The 9,193-nt window shown below is 31.1% G+C and overlaps 1 pseudogene; it reads right to left on the reverse strand.

The window, feature by feature from the left end:
- Positions 1 to 8,772: 8,772 nt before the first annotated feature.
- On the reverse strand, positions 8,773 to 8,922 carry LOC112520536 (annotated as a pseudogene).
- Between the last annotated feature and the right edge of the window lie 271 nt (positions 8,923 to 9,193).

Consider the following 9,193-nt stretch of genomic DNA (forward strand, 5'->3'; position numbering starts at 1 on the left):
GATGCCAAATTTACCAACAATAAAGAGTTTTTTAGACAATAATTAAATTCTTAACCTTTCATCACCTCTTAACATATTTTGGACCAAAAATATAGAATATGAGCAAAATGGGTACCAAAGATATAATAAAATAGGGGTATAGAACAACAAATAACTCTAACAAAATGAGAGTTATCAATCGTCATCATAAATGAGAGTTTATTAAAGACTTATGTTTTGGGGGGATATTGTTAAATTCAAAGTTTAGTTGAAGTCATGTTTTAAAGAGTTTCAATAACTACTGATTTGTGATCTTGAATCCAAAGAGAGAGATTGTTAGGCCCAAAATATGTTGTATATGAGGTCATCAAGTATGAAGACGAGAGTGAAGAATTAAGAGGTCAAGACTTCCAAGTCAAAGTCAAAGTAGTCAACAGATTATATAAAGTAAATGTTTGCAATTGTAGTTTGACTTCGTATTAGTCAATTCATATAAATACTTTGTATTGTTTGTAGTAGAAGAGAGAACTCATTTGTATATATTTACATGTTCATATTTATGTAGAGTTTCTAGAGAGAGAAACAATCAATACATATGATTTGAGTTTAATTGTTGTTCTTGATTGTTTAGATCACTTGTTACTTGATCATAGAGGGATTATCAATTAGAAATTACGTATGATTTGAGTTTGTTGGTTTTGTGTTATTTTGGGTCATGAGATTTATTAAACTCTTTGAATGCATTTTGGAGTTTATAACGGCTCATTTTAGATTAGTCAAACAAGTGGAAGAACTTATTGTCTTAGATTTGAGATAAATACATGTTTTGGGGGTTTTGCCTAACTTTTGAGTTCTTAGGATGATTTTAAAACCTTTTGGCTTATAAGTTGTTTAAGTGATGGGTATTTGTAACTTATTGGTTTATGGTGATTTTTATTGTATATTCAAATAAATATGAAGTTTATTAGCTTGATTTTGGCCCATTTGACTTTTGGGGACATTTGTCGAGTCTAAATTACTCAAGGATGAGCTTGGGCATGATTTGCATTTATTATATCTTTATTTGACAACTACATTTTTGAGTGCGTTGGTCATTCAATTGAAGTCATGTAATTAGACTGTAATGCATTAGATCCATAGGCATATGTGTCAGTCGTGTTTGCCAAGTGAGAAGTTTTGATGTTCTCGTCTTGAAGCTATAAGATTTAGTCAAATGAGAAGTTTTAATTTTCCCGACTTGGACCTTTTTGATCGTGACAAGAGAAGTTTTGATGTATTCTTCTTGAAATCACTAGTTTGAATTATTTGAGGAGTTTTGATATTCTTATCTTGAAGCCATGGGTTCGGTCAAGTAGGAGTTTTTATGTTCTTAACTTGGGCTCTTTTGGTTATAACAAGTGAGGAGTTTTGATGTTCTCACTTGGACCCTTGGTTTGAATCAAATGAGGAGTTTTGATGTTTTCATCTTAAAACCTTGGAAAGTAAGCACTAAGGTTGTTTGATGGTGTTCTTGCTTCGACAATTCAAAAGTCGGAGAGGGTTTTTTACTTGAAATGAAACTCGACAAGATTGATACATGACTTACTTTGTGTTTGCCACATTCGATGTTACGAGTCTTCCCCGTTATATAAAGATGTTATTTTTGGATAGTATATTATCCATGGTTTTAGTGTTGTGTTGGGGGTATGGAGTGTATCTATATTTTATGATAGAGGTGTTAAAAAGGTCGTTGTACCACTCAAACCAAGTCAAAACAAACCATTTTTGGCAGTTTGAGTGGTCTAGCGGTTGGTCTGGCCCAAAAAATAGCCAAACGGTTCCACCAATCTGGTCAACGGTTTGTGTAACACCCCCAAACACCACATTTGCATAGAACACATATTTCATTACATAGAAACATGAATTACATCAAAAGGTCCCATTAGTACAAGGATTGCTATATGTACAAAATCTACATATAAAATTTCCAAAATAAATCCTGTACTATTACATGTAATATAACATGTATCTTCAAAAGTAGACAACAGGTTAGGAAAATAATCACATTTTCCCTTTCCCTTTTATATCCCCGGGCCCATCTATTCCTGCATTGCATAATTTAAAACAGAAAATGAGGGTTAGACCATACGGGTCTAGTGAGTAAATCCCTTCTTTGCAAATGCAGGGTGATGAATACCAAAATATGATAATGTAATTTTCCTTAGAAATATACTGCAATATAACAATTGATACAGCTCACAATATTATGCAAAATAGAATATACCCAAGAACCTCAATAAAATATCTCTGAATAGAGATCCAACATTCCCAGTATCAAAACTTTTAAATTAAAAGACCATTCATTTAACACGAAAGATTTAAGGCAAAACTTGCCTGATATGACAAACCATTTCCCCCTTCTCAATAACATCTAAATTATTACTTCTAAATAGGAATAATATTTTTAATTCATCAGGTCACAAAGAAATGATGACTTAAAGTTATTAAATCCAATTTAGTAATAATAATAAGAGTTATAATAATATCTACATATGACAATGCCACCCTTATTCTAAGTACACATCTCCTTGATATGCCACCCTTATTCTTCCATCAAAACAGGGCTACTTATCAGAACAGACATAAGTCATCACGTCTGAAAGTACCCATTCCCAGTTCCAAGCCAGAACAGACAAAAGTCACCATGTCTGGGGAAACTATTATTTAGAACAATGTTTCATACCAAAACAGACTTACGTCACCACGCTTGGTAAAAGCAATTTACAAAATCCACTTCCATACCAAAACAGACTTACGTCACCACGCTTGGTAGGAAGGTTTCCCAAAATATAGTTTTATACCAAAACAGACTTACGTTACCACGCTTGGTAGAAACATTTCCCAAAATCCCGTTCCAATACCAAAACAGACTTACGTCACCACGCTTGGTAGGAACATTTCCCAAAATCCCGTTCCAATACCAAAACAGACTTACGTCACCACGCTTGGTAGGAACATATCTTTTTATTTTAAAAAGATATAAAAATACCCATTTTTACAATCCACAATTAACCCCAATAATAGACATTTTATATCATATAAAAAGTCTAAATATAAAACTTATGAAAATTCCAATTAAAAGTCATTCGGACAAGTTATCCGGATATAAAGTCCGGACAACTTATCCCTCTTTGTCCGATTTATACTTAAAATAAATTCTAACATATTTGTCCGGATAACTAATCCGGTCAATACCCCGCATAAAGCTTGAACGATTAAACACTTRGAAATAAAATCATCTTTCATCCGGATAACAAGTCCGGACAATACTCCGTTCACGACTTAACCGGTTTAAAACAATCCGGACAACAAGTCGTCCACTCTTTGTCCGGTTTAAAACAATCCGGACAATAAGTCATCCACTCTTTGTCCGGTTTAGAATAAACCGAACAAACCTTGTCCGGTTTAACATCCGGATAAACTCTTAGAGCAAAAGACTGATTTCTATCAAAATTCAATAAAATTCATACAAAACCAGTAATAATCTTTATGCAAAAGAGTTTTAAAAACTACTCACCTTATCAAGCTTTTGAACCCAAATACTTGCAATCAACTTGAAATCACCCCCTTTTTGCAAATCCGGACAACTCTCTTTAAATCTCTCTCAATTTTACTCAAAATGGCAAGAATAACAAATGAAGAGGCTAAGCCCCTTTTTATACCTTCCAAAAACAGGAAGGTCGGCTAACAGCCCCTTTTTACAAAACTCAAATGCACATGCATGCATCTACACATACCATGCATACATACATATATCCACACACACACACACTATGCATTTCTTAGTAATATAACATATATATATATATATATATTCTGATACACATAACCACATTATACAATTAATTTTCACATACCAGCATGTATCAATTTATCATACTATCACGTAATCATTTAATCAAATAATCACATATTTATTACCTTGGGTAATAACCAGGATCCGGTTATCACAATTTAAATGTTTTTTGAACGGTTTAGATTGAACCGACCGCCAAAATATATGTGCATACGTTTAGTTTTCAATTCATAGGCTCAATTTTTATACCCTATTTAAAAAAAGTCCAACTTCAAATATCAAAATCCAAAAGTTTCCAATTCCTCTTTGACTTGCTTAATGATTATCCAAAATTCCAACTATTGTTGTTGGATTTGTATAATTTTTTTTTCAACTTGCTCAATGTTTTTATTTTATTTTTGGAGATAGATGTTTTCTTTTATAATTATGTATATTATTTTTTTGATTATATTATAGTAGCAAAAATTTCATTTTAGAGATATATGCTATAGTTTTTTCAGTTTAAAACCTATAATAGTCTCAAACCGCTAAACATGTCAAACCAAACCGCTTTTTTGTGGTCTGGTTTGACCGGTTTGGTCACTTGCTTCCAAACAATTGGTTTGAAATTTTATCTAAATCGTCATTGCGGTTTGCTTTATGATTTAGGGGATTAAACCACTCGAATTGGACCACGAATACCCCTATTTTATAGTTTCGGCATTTTGGAACTTATCCATATTTTGGGGTTTGGATATTAGAGTTTTTATCCATGTTTTCATTATTTGAATATTAAATCTTATCCACAAATTCAGTGAGCATTGGTTTTAGCTTCATGTTAAATAGGTGCTTTGGTTCACAAGTTCTATTACAAAAATGATGGGTTTTGGTAAGACTGTCGTTTTTATATTTAATACGTTTCATTTTAGATATTGTGATTTAAATAACACACTTTTTGTTTTACCGTTTGATAGAAAATGATGAAAACTACTTGAACTCACTAGATATAAGCCTAACTTTTTTTATTTGTATAACAACCCACCAAATCACATTGCAAATAACATGGATTTACATATATCAAACGACAAAGGTCTGCATATTGAGTCTCATCTTACAAAACTATACAAACAACTGAAATCTACTACCAAATTTTTGCTAACAACGTTCTCATACAAATGATTCATAAAGCAATGTATCAAAAGCAGACTTTAGACAAATCCTACAAGCTCTACATATAAGAACCCATAAAGAGGATCTCACAACTTACCATCCCTTTACCTTCTAAACGAGGCCATCCTAAAATTCATACTTTGGAAAACAAAATGAGGGTTAGACCATAAGGTCTAGTAAGAAAATTCCTGATAGTACAATAGTTACAATCAAACCAATTCATATAAATCCTTTTAAAACAGTAAAAGCATAGTTGGCACCCCAGACTCAACCCGATTCATCATGTAGTTGGTCCCCAGGCTCAACCCATTTAGTCATATAGTTGGCACCTAGGATAAACACTGTTGTTAGTTATATAGTTGGCACCCAGGCTCAACCAATTGTAATAATATTGTAACACAACTAAAGTTAATAGAATAAACATACCAATAAGGTACCATTCCATAATAATGATCTATTAATAACATATACACTTTAGATCAAAGGTTTATAAGAAAATTCACCTTGATCACTTGTATACGAAGATAAAACTGTAATAAAAACAAGAATTCACTACTGCACACTTGAATCCAAGTCAGATAAGCATGGATCACAATTAAGAGATATAGACTTAAGTCTTATTTCTAAACAAACTCTAAGACACCTAAACAATACCTTAAAAAACCTCAAAATAACATGAAGCAAAATTTGAAAAGTCACCCAACAGTGACTTATGCAACTTGCCATGCAACCAAGGTCACGTAAGTCACTAGACTTACCATATTTAACCTGCATACTCCAAATCTTCCCTGATGATAATCAAACTCACAATAGCATTCATATACACCAAAAGAACAATTTTAAACCAACTTTGAACCAAAAATGATCATGACGAAAAAAGTTGAAAAATGGACAACTGAAGGGTTACGCAACTTAGCCTACGACTAAAGTCGCGGGGCTAGTTGCGGGACACATTTTAGTCCATACTACCCCTGTTGTCAACTAGTTTCACCTGCACCACAACACAACTTGATTTTTACCCAGAATTGTACTAGTACCGAAACTTTCTCATATAAACTATCAAGACTATCATGAAACCCTTTTTAAACCAAAGGATTCCTCTCATAAGAGTTACATGACAAACAAAAAGCAAACACAAATCATTTGCTAAAATGGAAACCTATCCATGGAGTATCTCATTCAACATAAATTGGAAATCAAGATCAAAGAATCTCAAATTTCAAAACTCCAAATTTGATTTTCATCAAACCAAAATGTCTAAGTTCAGAACTAATTCCACATGACAAAGGATAAAGAAGACACGTACTTTCAAAGTTAGGAGAAGATTTAATAAATCAACTTCCAAGAACTCCTTAACGCCCACTGCTGAAAGCTTTAACGATTCACACACTTTTACTGCAAAAGAAGGTGTTTTTTAGGAGAAACACAAATGTGGAAACCTAAAGTGACGAGTTATCATAAAATGACAACTTTTCCCAAGTAATCCCTCAACTATAAGTAGTTAACACAAATAACCATTGGACTTCTAAGTTTTTTAAACCTGAGACACTTAAAGCGTATTCCAATTTATAGGCATGTGCATCGGGTTCTCGTGGGAGCGATATTAGCAACATTTGAGCAAAGTCAAGTGCTAGTTGGAGACTCATAAAGTACTTAAATCTTTAGGATGTTCTCATATTGTTGGAGATAGCGACTTTCAGTGAGGGTTATAATAACATCGGTCTCAATCTAGTTTTGTTCGGAGTTAGATTCTAAGTTGTTGTTTTTGACTTTATTGTATCATGAGTAAATTATGTCTTTAGTCCCAATGGTTTTAAAAAAATTATATATTTATCCTTATAGTTTTGAAATTACAGTTTTCATCCCTGTGGTTTATAATTCTTTACCTTTATTTGTCCTTGTTATTTAAAATCTATTGCCTTTTCCATCCCTATGGTTATAATTCATTTCTATTTTAGTTCTTCATATTTAAAACTAGTGTTTTGGTCTTAGGGATGAAACTATAAATGAATTGCAAACTATAGGGACGAAAATCGAAATTTCAAAACCAAAGAGACGAAATCCGAATTTTTTAACAGACCACAAGGACGAAAATTGTAATTTACTCTTGTATCATTTTTTTTGGAAGGGTGTCCGGGCCAAAGCCCGACTAATCCCCGACAATTTTGGAGGCAAAGCATGACCCTACTTAAATGTCGCCAACACTCCTCTCCCAGGGCTCGAACTCGGGTTCATGACTATGCCATGCCCAAACCGTTACCACTAGGCTGGAAGGTCTTTGACTACTCTTGTATCATTGTTTGTAAGTATAAAAGGTTTCACGAATTGTAATGACTTTAGTTTTTTATCAAAAAATTAAACTAGTCTCATTTTCTAGATTTCAGAATATTACACAAAATATCCAATTATTTATTTTTTTAAAAAAAATTTGTGCAATAGTTAATCATTCAAAATATAAAAGTCTATTGGGTTTTTCTGGATATTTCCTAAATAATAACCATAAAGGTTACTTTTTATTTGTTTTAACCTTCAAAGTATAATTAAATTGATACAGTCTTAATATAATAATAATCCTCAAGGTTATTTTTAAATTATTTTAACCATAAAAATATAATTATATTAATAAAATTGTAACCGACCATTTTTAATTTGTTTTAACCTTAAAAACATAATTAAATTGTTAATTTTTTAATAATATAATAATTATAAAGGTTATATTTAATTTGTTTTAACATTAAAATATAATTAAATTTTTATTATTAAAATAAGYATTTTAGTTAATATATTATTAATTAATTAATATTATAAGTGAAAATTGTGAGAATAAGTGAAATATAAGGGTTAATACATTATTTTAGTTAATACATTATTAATTAATTAATATTATAAGTGAAATATAAGGGTTAAAGTGAAAATTGTGAGAATGGCTTAAAATGGAATTTAAATTACATCGTTTTTGTTTTTAGTGTTTACTTGTATTTTAGTGTAAGAGTGTATATGTTTTTGTTGGAGAATAGAAGTATGAATATAATTTGCTTTTGTGAATATTTTTTATAAAAATGTATGAATAATTTATCAAATAAAATGTCGATTTAAAAGAAAATATAAATAGTCTGATCGTTAATTGATATTGATATGATGTTTTTATTTATTTAGTTATAAATTTTATTTTACTTTCAATTTTTTATAAATTTAATAAATGCTATGTGTTTAAATTAATATTTTAACATTTATTAAATATTGCGTGTTTAATATTTTTTTATTAATAAGTAAATGCATGTAAATATATTAAAATTATACGAAACATTAAAAAAGTTATAAATCAAAATAATGCATAATTATGAATATTTATTTATTGAATTAAAACCATTTTATAAATTAAAGTAATTTTATATTACTTTATAATTGTTATTTAATTAATAATTTATTTGGTATTAAGTTATAGCAAAGAATACCTGATTATAGTTTTGTTGTTATTTGTTTAAAATTTAGTTTTTTTATATGATAAAGTGTTCACCTAAGAAATTTATAAGAAATCATTGTAACGGAGGTAATTTCTAGATTAGGGGTGTAAATGATGCGAGTCGAGCTCGAGTATCATTATACTCGACTCGAACTCGAAACCTAATCTCGAAGCTCGAACTCGACTCGAAAACTAGCGAGTAGTCAAAATCGAAGCTCAATTCGAACTCGATTCAAGCTCGAACTTGAATCAAACTCGAACTCGAGCTCGATTCAAACTCGAACTCGAGCTCGAATCAAGCTCGAACTCGAACTCGAATCAAGCTCGAACTAGAACTTGAATCAAGCTCGAACTCGAACATAAACGAACATGCCTAAATTATAACTTAGGTTCGACCTTAGACTGGAGCCCCTCCAAAGCGCAATGGAGGTCGCCAACCTAGGCCATGGGTCATCTTGACCACCCATTGACCCCGTCCAGCGGTCCAGGTAAGTACCTTCTCCCTTCCCCCACCTTCTCCTTTTAAACCCATCTCTCCACCTTTCAATTCTTCACTCATTACCGATGTGGGATCAAAAATTACACTTATTCATTTACTTTCAGAAGCTAAATAAATACAAATTATATATTAAAATTATATACAAATTATAATTTAAACTAAATAAATACAAATTATATATTAAAATTAATACATAATATTATAAAAGGGTAGGGAGACTAAAATGTGTATAATTTATAAATTATATTAAAAGAAATCATATTAAAAT

The sequence above is a fragment of the Cynara cardunculus genome, assembly GCF_001531365.2.
Source record: "Cynara cardunculus var. scolymus isolate 2C chromosome LG 10, CcrdV1, whole genome shotgun sequence".
Classification (NCBI taxonomy): Eukaryota; Viridiplantae; Streptophyta; class Magnoliopsida; order Asterales; family Asteraceae; genus Cynara; species Cynara cardunculus.